The 14,644-nt window shown below is 33.8% G+C and overlaps 1 non-coding gene across 1 annotated transcript; it reads left to right on the top strand.

The window, feature by feature from the left end:
* The first annotated feature begins 6,863 nt into the window (after positions 1–6,863).
* LOC131176562 (small nucleolar RNA R71) lies at positions 6,864–6,969 on the top strand. Its single transcript, XR_009146575.1, has one exon. It is a non-coding gene; the product is annotated as a small nucleolar RNA R71 (small nucleolar RNA).
* Positions 6,970–14,644: the final 7,675 nt, after the last annotated feature.

The raw sequence follows: 14,644 nt of genomic DNA, 5'->3' as shown, positions 1-14,644 counted from the left end.
TGGAGCTTTTGGTTTTTTGGGAGGCGGTTCCGATAGTGGGATGGGTGGGTCTTTGCGTTTGGACAGAGGAGGAGCAGAGGACATGGGTCGCACAGATTTGGACCGGATTTTGCGTTTGTATGTGGTTGGGGGAGGTGGTGGGGGTGTCATTTGTGGAGGAGGATTGGGCGTGGGGTGTATCGATGACAATGGAGAGACTTCGAGAGGAGAAGCGGGCGGGAATGTGGAGGAATCCATTGCCGATGGAGAAGAGATAGGGGAATGAAAATGTAGGGGAATTTAGGGTTTCGTGATGAGAGTGCTAGTGGAGAAGATGGGAGAGAGGCGGCGAGAATGCGGAAGGAATGGAGGTTGAAGAGGCGATCGTGGGGTGAAGAGTCGGGAAGTGGAGGTGGGAAGTTTTGTTTTAGAAAATGAATTTGAATCGGGTTTGTAAGAGGCTGCATAAGGGGAAAATGATTTATGCATAACTGTGCACTCTTTTGTACATGTTTGAATGATTTAAACTTGAGAAATGCTTATGCACAAGTGCATAGGTCATGCTGTCCTTATGCATGTTTGGTGACCCTAGAAATTTTGAGGAGCGAAGTCATGCGGGAGTGCATAAGTTATGCACTCCCCTTATGCATCTCTCGGCAGAAGTGGTGTTTCAGAAAATCGGGTCATGCAGAAGTGCATAGGTTATGCACTCTGCTCATGCACTGTTCAGCAATTTTTGGAATTTTGGTTGGTGGTCATGCAGATGTGCATAAGCTATGCACTCTGCTTATGCACTCTGCGGTGGGTTTTGAAATTTAGAATCTCTGGTTATGCAGAAGTGCATAGTGTATGCACTCTGCTTATGCCCCACTCGGCAAAGTTTGGAAATTGAGAGTTTTTGTTATGCAGAAGTGCATAACTTATGCACCTTCCTTATGCACCCCTCGGCAAGTTTGATTTTTCTGGGTTTCTGGTCATGCAGAAGTGCATAGGCTATGCACTCTGCTTATGCAGACTTCGGCAGAGAGAGAAAATGAAGAATTTGAGGTTGTGCAAATGTGCATAAGTCATGCACTCTGCTTATGCAAGTTTCTGGAGATGTGAAATTTGACAAAATGAGGTTATGCAGAGTTGCATAAGCTATTCACTCTCCTTAGGCACTTGCAATAAAGGTGAAAAATGGCAAGAATTGTGGTTATGCAGGATTGCATAAGCTATGCGATTCTTATGCACAATTTAACAAGATCAAGAATGCAATAGAACATGGATTGCAAGTGTGAAAAATACCTAAAATGAAGAAATATAATTCCATGAAGCATAAACCACAAGAAATTTTCACTAAAAACACATCAATATATACAAAGTGTATCAAAAGGCATCACACAAGCATGTAGACATTGATCCTACATAAAGACCTTTGAGAACTATGCCATTTTAAGTCAAATTCTGCAAATCAACATTTAGCACATAAAACTCCATAAAATCTGCATAAAGTTGCATCTAACCACAAATGAGAAATGAAATCTCAAGATTTGCCAAGAAAATGCGACATTTCTACTTTGAATTCTACAACCCAAATAAGCTCAAAGCTGCAAAAATAACTCACTTACCACCATATTAACATTATAAGCACAAGTATTAAAAAGTTACACACCCAACCTCACCAAAAGCACAAGTCATTAGCTGGAGACACTCTTTTTGCTGCAGAATGTACATTTCCTCTGCATTAACCAGATTGCAGCTTTCAGCAGTTCACCAACCTTCCTCCATTTAAATACATCCAACCTCATCAAAAACATGAGCCATTTTGCTGCAGAATGTACATTTCCTCTGCATAAACCAGTTGCGGCTCTGCACAAGTTATGCAACAAAACTTATCGATTCTGGAAAATTTGAAGGACAAAATTTTTCAAGTTAAATTACTTTCCCAACAGTTCTGACCTTTCTTCATTGAATTACATCTACAAGATACTAAATTTAACTATGTCAAAAATTGAATTTGTGGAGATTTAAGATAAATACAAAATTAATGAAAATGAAAGTAAATGAACAACAGCAAAATAAAAGGACTTGGGATGCCTCCCAAGAGGGCTAATTTATAGTCCTTATTTGGACTCTTCATGAATTTCTTGAAAAGAGGTGAGGATTGGAGAGCTTGTATGACTTGCTCCTAGTATTGGGTCTCGGTTATGTAATGTTTCAATCTATGCCCATTGACCTTAAAATTCCCAGATTTTTCACTCCAAATTTCTATTGCTCCATAAGGGAAAACCTTAGAAACTCTATATGGACAGTCCACCTTGACTTAAGTTTTCAGGAACTATTTCAATCTTGAGTTGAACAACAAAACTAAATCACCTTCTTTGAATTCCTTTTTCCTCAGATGCTTATCATGCCAAACTTTAGTTCTTTCTTTGTAAATACGGGCACTTTCATAAGCATCCATCCTCAATTCCTCAAGCTCATTAAGTTGTAACAACCTTTTCTCACTGACTTGCTTAAGATCAAAATTCAAGGTTTGAATGGCCCAATATGCTCTATGTTCTAGCTCCACGGGTAAATGACAAGACTTACCATACACCAACCTAAAGGAGTAGTTCCTATAGGGGTTTTGTAGGCGATCCTATATGCCCATAAAGCATCATCTAGTTTGATAGACCAATCTTTCCTAGAATTGTTCCTGTTTTCTCCAAAATATGCTTGAGCTCTCTGTTAGAAATTTCAACTTGTCACGAAGTTTGAGGATGGTATGGGGTAGCTATCTTGTGCACTACACCATACTTCCTCATTAAGCTCTCAAATTGCTTATTACAAAAATGGGAACCCCATCACTAATTATAGCCCTAGGAGCTCCAAATGCTCAAGACAAATTTCTTCAAAAATTTCACTACCACTCTAGCATCATTAGTTGGAGTTGCAATAGCTTCCACCCACTTTGACACATAGTCAACCCCAACTAAGATGTATCTATTACCATATGAAGGAGGAATGGCCCCATAAAATCTATTCCCCAAACATCAAATAATTCCACTTCAAGAATATTATTTAGGGGCATTTGATCTCTTTTGACAAATTTCCACTCCTTTGACATTTATCACAATCCAACACAAATTTCCTCACATCCTTAAAAAGATTTGGCCAAAAGAAACCAGCTTGCAAAATTTTACTAGTTGTCTTAGAGATGCCAAAATGACCTCCATAATCAGAAGCATGGCAATGATGCAAAATACTCTGTACCTCCTCTTGAGAATACATCTTCTAATTAAACCATCACAACATCTCCTAAAGAGTAAAGGATCATCCCATCTATAAAACTTCACCTCATGCAAAAACTTTTCTTTTGTTGCCATGTCATACCTAGAGGTAAAACTCCACAAGATAGATAATTCACAAAGTGCATACCAAGGTAGTTTAGCAACAAGAGAGAAAAGTTGTTCATCAAGAAAAACTCATCAATAGGGATTTCATCCAATTCTTCACCATCCAATTTCAACCTACTAAGATTATCGCAACTACATTTTGGCTCCTTTCTTATCTCTAATCTCCAAATCAAATTCTTGTAGCATCGAATCCACCTAATGAGCCTAGGTTTAGCCTCCTTTTCTGAGCAAATACACGATGGTGCATGATCTGAAAATATAACCACCTTTGAGTCAATAATGTAAGTCTGAACTTTTACAATGCAAAGACAATTGCCAAAAATTCCTTTTCGGTTGTTGCATAATTTGTTTGAGCCTCATACAGTGTTCTACTAGCATAATAAATATCATAATCATTTTTGTACTTTCTTTGAACAAGAACGCCCCAATTGCATAGTTGCTAGCATCACACATAATTTCAAAGGTAGGCTCCAATCGGTGGTTGCATGATTGGTGCGATGATAAACTTGCTTCAACCTGCAAAAGGCATCCAAACACTCTTGGTCAAATACAAATGGTGTGTCATTACTTAACAAATTAGACAAAGGTTTAGCTATTTTAGAAAAATCCTTGATAAAGCGTCTGTAGAACCGGCGTGTCTAGGAAACTTGAATTCCCTTGACATTGGTAGGAGGAGCCATCTTCTCTATCACTTCAACTTTGGCTTTATCAACCTCTATTCCTCTATTAGACACCAAATGTCCAAGCACTATCCCTTCCTGGACCATAAAATGACACTTTTCCCAATTTAACACAAGGTCAGTATCTGCACATCGCTGCAAAATTTTAGAAAGGTTAGCCAAGCATATATCAAATGAAGATCCATAAAAAGAAAAATAGTCCATAAAAACCTCCATTATGTCTTCAATGAAATGAGAAGATTGCCATCATGCACCTTTGAAAAGTGGTGGTGCATTACACAACCCAAATGGCATCCTTCTAGAAGCAAAGGTTCCATATGGACAAGTAAAAGTGGTTTTCTCTTGATCATTTGGATGGATAGGGATTTGAAAAAAACCTGAATATCCATCTAAATAGCAAAAGTAAGAATGCCTAGCTAGTCTTTCCAACATTTGATCAATGAAGGGAAGTGGAAAATGATCTTTTCTAGTGGCAACATTTAATTTTCTGTAATCTATGCACATTCGCCAACTAGTCAACTGTTCGTGGGAATTAATTCATTATTTTCATTTTTGACAATTGTCATTCCACCCTTTTTGGGACAACATGTCTGGGCTCACCCAAATCTTTATGCGAGATGGGATATATGATCCCTGCATCAAGCAACTTCAAAATTTCCTTTTTAACAACTTCTTTCATATTTGGGTTCAACCTCCTCTGATGTTCAATAGATGGTTTACAATTTTCTTCCAAAATGATTCTATGCATGCAAAAGTGTGGGCTTATTCCTTAATGTCATCTATGGTGTATCCCAAAACTTTCCTAAATTTTCTCAACACTCTTAATAACTTATCGACTTCTAAGGTACTCAAATTTGCATTTACAATTCTTGGATAAGTGTTATTAGTGCCAAGAAATTCATACAGTGAGAAGGAAGTTGCTTAAGTTCTACCTTAGGTGCATCTTCTTCCTTGAATGATGATTGCTTAAATTCAGCTTTTTCCTTTTGTGTGAGTGAAAAACTGGAGCAGAAATGAATGGTGGACTTCCCTCTAAGTGTTGAGCATATGCAGCTACATGAGGGTTGTCATAATCTATGCCTCCTCCATGAACCAAACAATTTTCAAGTGGATCTTCTGGATATTTCTTTCTGAAGTGTTCTTCAACCAGCTCATCAATAATATCAACTCTCAAGCAAGTATCAGCTTCAGAATGATGCTTTTTCATAGTGTTATTAATATTGAAAACCAATTGCTCTTCACCAACCCTAAGAGTCAGCTTTTCTCCTTTAACATCAATCAATGCTCCTGCTGTAGCTAGGAAGGGTCTCCCCAAGATAATTGGAATATTAGAATCTTCCTCCATGTCCAAGATGACAAAGTCAACAGGTATATAGAACTTTCCAACCTTCAGGGGCACATTCTCCAAAATCCCTTCAGGATACTTGATTGTTCTGTCGGCTAACTGAAGAGAAATGTGGGTTGGCTTTAGATCTCCCATGTTGAGCTTCTCATAGATGGAAAGGGGCATAAGGCTAACACTAGCCCCTAAATCACATAAGGCTTTTGTAGAACATGATTCTCCGATGTGGCATGGAATTGAAAAACTCCCTGGATCCTTAAGCTTTGGAGGAAGTTTCCTTTGGAGGATAGCACTACATTCTTACATCAAAGCTACGGTTTCATCATCTTCAAGTTTTCTCTTGTTTGAGAGAATTTCTTTCAAGAATTTTGCATAAGAGGGCATTTGTGAAAGAGCATCAACAAAGGCACATTTATGTAAAGTTTCTTCAAAACCTCTAAGAACTTCCCAAATTGCCTATCAAGCTTGGCTTTGTGAAATCTTTGTGGAAAGGGAAGTTGTGGTTTGTAGGGCTCGGGAGGTATATATTTCTCTTCCTTTTCTTCAAATTCCTCTTTACATTTTTACGCACTCTCTTGTTTTCACTCCCATCAGTTCCTTTTCATTTTCTCTCTTCTCACTATTTTCACTCTTCTCATCATTTATAACTTTACCACTTCTTAAAGTAATAGCTTGACCTGCTCTCTTGGATTTTACGGTTGACTTGGAAGCTTTCCAAAAGATTTGGCACTTGAGGAAGATGCTTGTTGTGCAATCGATTTTCGGCGATACATTGTGTGTTTGCATCTGTTTCGGCCTTGCCTTCACCTCTCTCATCTCCTCATCATGCTTATTTTGGTTAGCAAGTATCATTTGCAATAAAGCTTGATGGTGGAATTTCGTTCTTCTTTGTTTTGGTGGAGGTTCATATTTTTCTGCTGAAAATTAGGCAATGGTTGCCTATTTTCTGATATGGAACTTGACTTCTTTGTTGTGGTTGAAAATTCGATTTTGAACTTGATTTTGCTGATTTCCCCATGAAAAGTTGGGATGATTCCTCCAATTTGGATTGTAAGTTTGAGAATAAGGATTCCCCATTTGCTTGTTTCCATAATTACCAACATATCTTGCTTGTTCTCCATAATCTACTCCACAGTGGTTGTTTCCTCTGCATAAGCCACTTGTTGTGAACTTCGGTGATGTTGATGAACTAACCAACATACTCAAATCTTCCATCTTCTTAGCAAGGACATTTGTAAGTGCATCAAACTTTGCATTAATCATGTTGAATGGATCAAGATCATATATTCCAGACTTGCCTTTTTGAGTTGGGTGGTCCTCTTGGACTACTCCAAAGATGAGTATTCTTTGCAATTTTCTCCAATAGCTCATAAGCTTCATCTTCATGCTTAATAATGAATTCTCCTCTGTTTGAGCATCAATAATTCCTCTGATTGCGGGAGTGACATTTGTGTAAAAATTTTGATTTATCATCCATTTGGAATGGCATGATGTGGGCATAATCTCTCTAATTCCTTCCATCTCATCCATGACTCATAAGAGTTTCATCTTCTCTTGATGCAAAGTTGTCATTTGATTCCTCGGCTCTTGAGTTTTCAGTGGAAAATATTGTGCAAGAAATGCATCGTGAGTTGCTCCCAATTTGTAATGGAGTTGTGAGGTAAAGAATCAAGCCAATCCAATGCTCTATCTTTCAAAGAGAATGGGAATAGCTTCAATCTTCTTTGCATCATCAGACACTCGAGTTGTTTTGCATGTCACAATCATAGCAAACTTCATTAGATGTGTGTGTGGATTTTCAGAAGGATGTCATCCAAATTGAGAATTATGAATCATTTGAAGAACTCCAAAATCCATATTGTAACTATTTGCATCAATCCTTGGTCTTGCTATGCTCTCTCTCAAATCATCAAAACGTGGAAAAGCATGATCCATCATACTTCCCCTAGGCACGTTTGCATTAACAACTTCTTCTCCTTGGTCTTCATTTTCATTGTTTTGACCATTTCGGCATTACCAACATCAATTCTAACTCTTTCATCGACCATATACGCTTCAATTTGGTTTCTCTCAATGCTTCTTTTCTTTTCTGGTTTCTTTCTTGTTGGCCTTACAAAATTTCTCTATTTGGGATTGAACAATAAGGATGTATCACTTGAGCTTCTAGCTCTTCTCATAAAAGATTAAAAGTACCTGAAAAAGAACAAACAAACACAAAATGAAAAGATAACAAAAATAAAACTATAAACAACTAAAATGATCAAGAATTCAATCTTAAACAAACAACTCCCCGGCAACGGCGCCAAAAACTTGATGCGTCCCAACGCAAGTGCAGGTCGTACAAGTAGTATAGAAAAATATCGATCCCACGAGGAGTTGTGTTAATGATTGAATTTTCGATATAAAAGTTGACTAAATTGAAGTATTTATGAAATTAAAATAATGAATTAATGGGTAATGGAGTATGAAATCTAAATGTGCAAAATTAATATTCTATTCAACAAAGTATAAATTATACTAAAATTGCAACAAATTGAAATAAGCAAGTTAAAATATGGCAATATTCAAAATGCCAAATGATAAAATTCGATTAGAAATTAACAATGGTAAAAAAAAGCGATTACGGAGTTAGGGATTTCATATTCGAGCTATTTTGGGATTTAAAACGGTTATCAATTTTATGAAACTTATGGGTTTTAAGGAGATTAATTCTTAAATCCTTTGAATTCCCTTTAGTGAGACAAAGAGTGCCTTAATCAAACTAATCCTACTTTCGTGGAGTTAGAATTAATTATGACCCATTAAGTTCTTTAATTAATCTGTGAATCCTCTTAATCCTTAGCCTATTTCTAGGTCTAAGTTAATTAAGTCCAATTTCCTGATTATATATCACAAGGCCTTCTCCTTTCGATTGCTTCAACCATGGATTAAGAACATTACTCAATGGGATCCTACATTAAGCATGTCATTAAGCATACAAGAAATGAATAAAACTCATTAAGACCACAAAATATGGATTACCCAATCAAAATCCACAAAATATCTCAAATATTACAACCCTTACTCCAGAATCAAAATAAACTACTCACTATCCATAATGCTTACAAGATATGATGAGTTTAAATGGAAATAAAGCTTTAATCTAAGCTAAGAAGTAAGGAATTAAACACTAGAAATGTAGAAAAGAGTAAAGAAAGAAAGAAATCTGCAAATCTTGGTTGAAAATGGTGTGGAAGGTGAAAATGACTCCTCAAATTCTGACCTCCTCCTCTTCTTCTTTGCTCCTTGTCTCCTTCAAAATGGGAAAATGAGACTATATATAGCATTTTCTGACATGGAGCCCTAAAATAGTATGTTCTAGGAGGAATACATTGAGGAATCTCCTGACTCATTAATGAACTCTTTATGGAATTTGCATAAGTGGTGCATAAGTTATCAGTCCCTTATGCGATTCAGCTGATTACAGGTCACTTATGCGGCTGCATGACTTAGTGCATAGGTTATGCACAATTTCGTGAATGTGCATAAGGGAGGCGAGAATGTGCATAAGCTATGCGATCTCCTTATGCACATTTAATTGGTTCTGAGCAGTGATCTTTCTCCTTATGCGGATCTGCATAGCTTATGCGACAAGTTATGCAGTTTGGTCAATGCATATTTCAGCTTGAAAACTTGTTTTTGACATCTTTTGCTGTAGAAGACACTCCTCAATGGCAAAATTCTCTTTAGTCCTTCAAAAACACCATTTTCCTACAAAACAAAGTAAAATTACAAATTAATCCAAAATTGACAACTATGAAAAACTAACTAATTAACTAATGAAATTAGCTAAAAATGACTAATAATCAAATAAAAATGGTTATAAAATTAGACCTAAATGACTATGCAAAATGTATGCATCAATTCAACTAGCAAAACGACATGGATTAAACAAGATTATTTATGTAAATCATTATTCTTCACAAAAATTAGTATTTAAATTAAAAAAATAATTTAGATGTCTTTCTTTTATTAATTAATTAAAAGTTTGCTTTCTTCTAAAAAAATGTTCCAAACATGTCGTCATTCTCGCTGACGGAGATTTTGGTTCCACACAACATCTTTTAGCCTAAAAAAATTATATAATACAAAGTGAGTGGCCACATCGAGCATGGCCATGTTGACTTTATTATGACTTTATTTAAATATTTCGCAAATAAATTACGAATAGATGAGATTATTAACAAGTAGATGTGTCTTTTAATAGATACACATAACAATTCAATATAACAATACAATCTATTTGTATAGGTGTCTGTTAATAAATGTACATGTCTATTCTATACAAAAGGTCATAATCGTTTATATAGGTGTCATTAATAAACAGACATGTCTATTTTATATAAATAATTACAACTATTTGTATAAGTGTCTTTTAATAAACAGACATGTCTATTACACAAACAGTTGTATCTATTAGAGATAAACAGATGTGTCTATCTAGAAAAGGTGCCATGACTTTTCATTCTTTATAAATATGGATGAGTTTTTCAATCCAGATATATACTACTTCTACTTCTTCTTCTTTTCTTCTAGTCTCTCTAAATTCAGTTCATATAAAGAGTTCTTAAGGGAAATCTTCAGGAGTTGCTGTCTGCAGATTTCAGGCTTTGTTGTATCCTGGAGGTATATTGCCATAACCTTGCAGCAATCTAGTGGGGGCAATTAATACCTTAAAGATAGTGATTCATCACGCCTCAAAGCCTATTCTACACCCACTGCCTCAACAATTTTAAGGTATTAATCGCAATGGAGTCTAAGGCTATTTCCGTGATGAATCAAGAGTTCGTGAAACTTGATCGTTTTAAGGAACAAATTATGTTCACTAAGAAGGTGAAAGCAGATTCGAAAAAGAAGATGAATTGCCATGCAGAGGTCATATTCTCAACAACTCATCAGATAGGCTATAAGATTTGTTTACCTCTGTCAAGTCTCCAAAGGAAATCTGAAATTCGTTAGAATTTGAATATAATAATAAAAAAAAAGGTATAGATAAATTTCTCATTATGAAATATTTTGAATTCTAAATACTTGATAATATGCCTATTATGGATAAGTCCATGAGTTGCATATCTTTGTTTCAAAGTTTAAGGATTTGAAAGTGGTAGTTCCTAAATCACTACAATTAGGAGGAATAATAGCACATCATACTTCTAGTTTGAATGATTATAGGAAGAAATTACTGTATGCCACATACGACTTTTCTCTTAAACAGATTCAGAAATACTTACACATTAAAAGTTGTTTATGTGATAATTTATTTTATGTTGATGACATGCTTATAATTAGAAGAAATATAAGGTTATATTATGATGCTAAAGCTCATAGTGAATGTGTTAAAGAAGATAAGAAGATTTATGTGCATAAGTCAAAAAACACTTTTTATATGCATAAATCTTAATTCATATTGATTGTGTCTATCACTAACTAGGTAGGGATATTGTTAAAATATTAGTGATAAAAAAATTTATCTCATTTCAAAAGAGTTATGTCTGTTCATTAAAAGATATCAAAATGAACTATTTATTACCGATAATTATATCTATTGTAAAAAGTATAAGTAAACAAATATAATTATTCTAAGAGATACAAAGTGAATGGTTGTATCTGTTCTAAAAGGTATAAGTGAATGGTTGTATCTGTTCTAAGAAGTATAAGTGAATGGTTGTATATGTTCTAAGAGGTATAAGTGAACAGATGTAATTATACTAAGAGATGCAAAGTGAACAGTTGTATCTGTTGTAAAAGGTATAAGTGAACAGATATAATTATACTAAGAGATACAAAGTGAACAGTTGTATCTGTTGTAAAAGGTACAAGAGAATAGATGTAATTGTTATAAGAGATAATGAAGTGAATCACAGTCTATTATAAAAGGTGTAAGTGAACATATATAATTATTCTAATAGATACAAAGTGAACTATTGTATATGTTTGAAGAGATGCAAATGTTTTATAAATAGCAGTTTGGACAAAAATCTATTAACTTTTCTTTTTTGTGTCTTCTCTTCATTTTTACCTACAATCAATATTATTATTCTTTAATTTATTCTTGGGAGAATTTTAAAATTACTGTCTAGATTTATATTTTGGTTATTATCCTTGAGGATCCACTAAACTACTTAGCTATAAAATAGTGGGGTTTTACTTTTGTCAATTTCATTATATTAAGGGAAGTAAATACTCCATATGATATTTATTACAAATTGATCAAAATTTTGGTAGAATAATTGCTCAAATTGAGTGTGTTAGTGCTATTGGTAGCTTAATGTATGCTATGCATTGCACTACTTCTCATATTGCTTTGCAAGATGTGTTATCAAGATATACTAATAATCCCAAGGTGGAATGTTGGAAAGAAATTTCAAGGATTTTTGATATTTAAAAAAAAGAAATTATAAGCTATAGAATAAATTTCCAATTGTGCTAAAACCATATAAAGAGTTGTATCCATGCAAAAAAAAATTATGTCCCTTGGCTAAAAGATGTAACTAAATGCAATTGTTCTTAATAGTTACATGTACGAACATATCTAGACTGTGAATTATTTATGTAGTTCATGTTATAAACATGTGATTATATGGTTGACTAGTGAAGCAAATATGGTGGAGATCCTAGAGTTATATAAAATGCCAATTGGATAAGTAGTACTAAGGATAATAAGTCAACCTTTGGTTGGGTGTCCACTTTAAGTGGAGATTCTGTTTCTTAGGCATCAAAGAAACAAACTTATATAACTCATTCTACGGTGAAATCCGAATTTATAACTTTGGCTAATGATGGTAAAGAAACAGAATGGCTGAGAAACTTGTTATCGGATATTAAGTTGTGGCCACAAACTGCGCTTTCATCTATTTCTTTATATTGTGATAGTCAAATCATAATGGCTAAAGCTTATAGTAAAATATACAATTAAAAGTATATACATATAAGCTTACGACATGAAAATGTAAGACAATTAGTCTCTAATGGTCTTATTACCATATTTATGTTAAATCTTATAATAATCTAGCAAATCCTTTAATAAAAGGGCTCTCGATAGTTATGATCATAAGTACATGTACTGATTAGGATTTAGAATATTCCATTAAATTTACTAATGATGGGAACCCTACTTTATAGTATTATTACTAAATAAAGTTTAAAGGGTAACAAGTCATTAGTAAATGTTGTAATTAAGTACTCAGTGTACTAAGTTAATAGAATGAGAATGAGTATTTATACTCTTAATGAAGTTTAATATTATTACAGAGGAAACTTTACTTAAATGAACATAAGAAGTGGTGCCGCTTCAACAAAAGTGAGAATAACTTTTATAAATGTTCATGAAAACAGGAGATAGCACAAGGCCATATTCGTGCTAAAATTTTGGTGAACTTTTAAAGTCGAACTAATTGATTCGTGCGTATGGTATTTTCAGTTCTATTTAATAGGAAGTTAGGTTTAAGCTAAGACCACCATGATTTCTTTAGAACTTTGAAATACTTACACTAAGGAAAAATTTAAATCGAAAGATAATTTTCATTATGCATGAAACAATGGGATCTAACAATACAAGCTAAGTGGGGGATTGTTATAAATAGCTTGTGTGTGAGATAGTATAGAGAGAAAAAATTCCTATATTGTTAAAATATAAGGAATGACAAGAGTAAAATATGTATAGAATTATATATATATAATTCAATAGATATTATTCTATTATGGTACTTGCACGTATATGTGTGAAATAAAATAATTATCATATTATAATTTTTCGTAAATAAATTACGACAGTATGTGTTTATTAACTAGTAGATGTGTCTCATTAATAGACAGACATATCAATTCTATACAAACAAATACAATCTGTTTGTATAGGTGTCCACTAATTCAACAGACATGTCTATTCTATACAAAAAGTCATAACTATTTGTATAGGTGTCTCTTAATAACAGATTTATCTATACAAATAGTCACAACTATTTGTATAGGTAGCTTTAATAAGCAGATATGTCTATTATACAAATAGTTGTATCTATTGAGATAGGCAGATGTGTCTATCTAGTAAACGTGCCATGACTTTTCATTCTTTATAAATATGGATTAGTTTTTTCAATCTTGTACATACTACTTCTACTTCTTCTTCTTTTCTTCTAGTCTCTCTAAATTCGACATATAAAGAGTTCTTAAGAAATCTTGGGGAGTTCTTGTCTAGATTTCAAAGCTTTGTTGTATCCCGGAGGTATATTGCCATAACCTTGCAGCAATCTAGTGGGGGCAATTAATACCTTAAAGATAGTGATTCATCACGCCTCAAAGCCTATTCTACACCCACCGCTCAACATCAATTACACTAGAGTTTGAAGAAAATTATCATGAATTCATGATGCCACTCATCTTTTGCTTTGTATTTTGGTTTCTGCTTTATTTACAAATAGCCATTAAATTTGCGCTAACATTATATGCATACACGCCATTTGTCATTTTGCTACGTAAAATTTGTTAAAATTTACAAAATAGCCATCAACACTCTTGCTTGATTTTATCCAAATTACCATCATTTACTTAGTGAAATTTGGCTCCATATTTACAATATTACCATTATAATTAGTTTATTGTTTGGCTACCTATATATTTATTTTATCAAAATTTGACGAAGATTGCCATCCTTTTTTGACGAGTGCTTTGCCTAACTTTGATTGCCGTATTATTTGACAAGTTACAACAAGTGCCTTTGCTTAATGGGTGTTCGTTGAATTAAAATTTTCATCAAGTTGTCATTGTTACTTTTGTCCATGGTTTTATTGAGATAAGTTTACATTTATTAATGATGTTTGATAATACTCGTTAAATAAAGTAGGCAAGAGTGTGATTATCTCACCACCGTAAGCACGCCTGCATTAATGGCCACAATAACATTTTCATTATTTCTATTTTATTTATTTAATTCCAATTTTATTTGTGATTTTACTTTGAAGTTAACCTTAAAAAGAACTTATAGTGTGAGCTGAGATTAAAATATTAATTCAATACTCATTTTAGAATTAGTCTCTAGAAGAATTAATTTAAAAGCAATTTTTATAATTTTAATTGGATTAAAATTATTTAGTCCCAAAACTATTTTAAATAGCAAATTGTAGGAGAACCTAAAATACCTTCAAAGAATTCATACTTTAGTTTTCGCATCGCCTTTGATCATAGCCTTCCAATTAAGTGAAATATAAAATAAATTCATAACATATATT

Source organism: Hevea brasiliensis, unplaced genomic scaffold (assembly GCF_030052815.1).
Source record: "Hevea brasiliensis isolate MT/VB/25A 57/8 unplaced genomic scaffold, ASM3005281v1 Scaf165, whole genome shotgun sequence".
Lineage (NCBI taxonomy): Eukaryota > Viridiplantae > Streptophyta > Magnoliopsida > Malpighiales > Euphorbiaceae > Hevea > Hevea brasiliensis.
The sequence above is the reverse complement of the archived record's forward strand: the minus strand, read 5'-3'. Positions and strand labels throughout refer to the sequence as shown.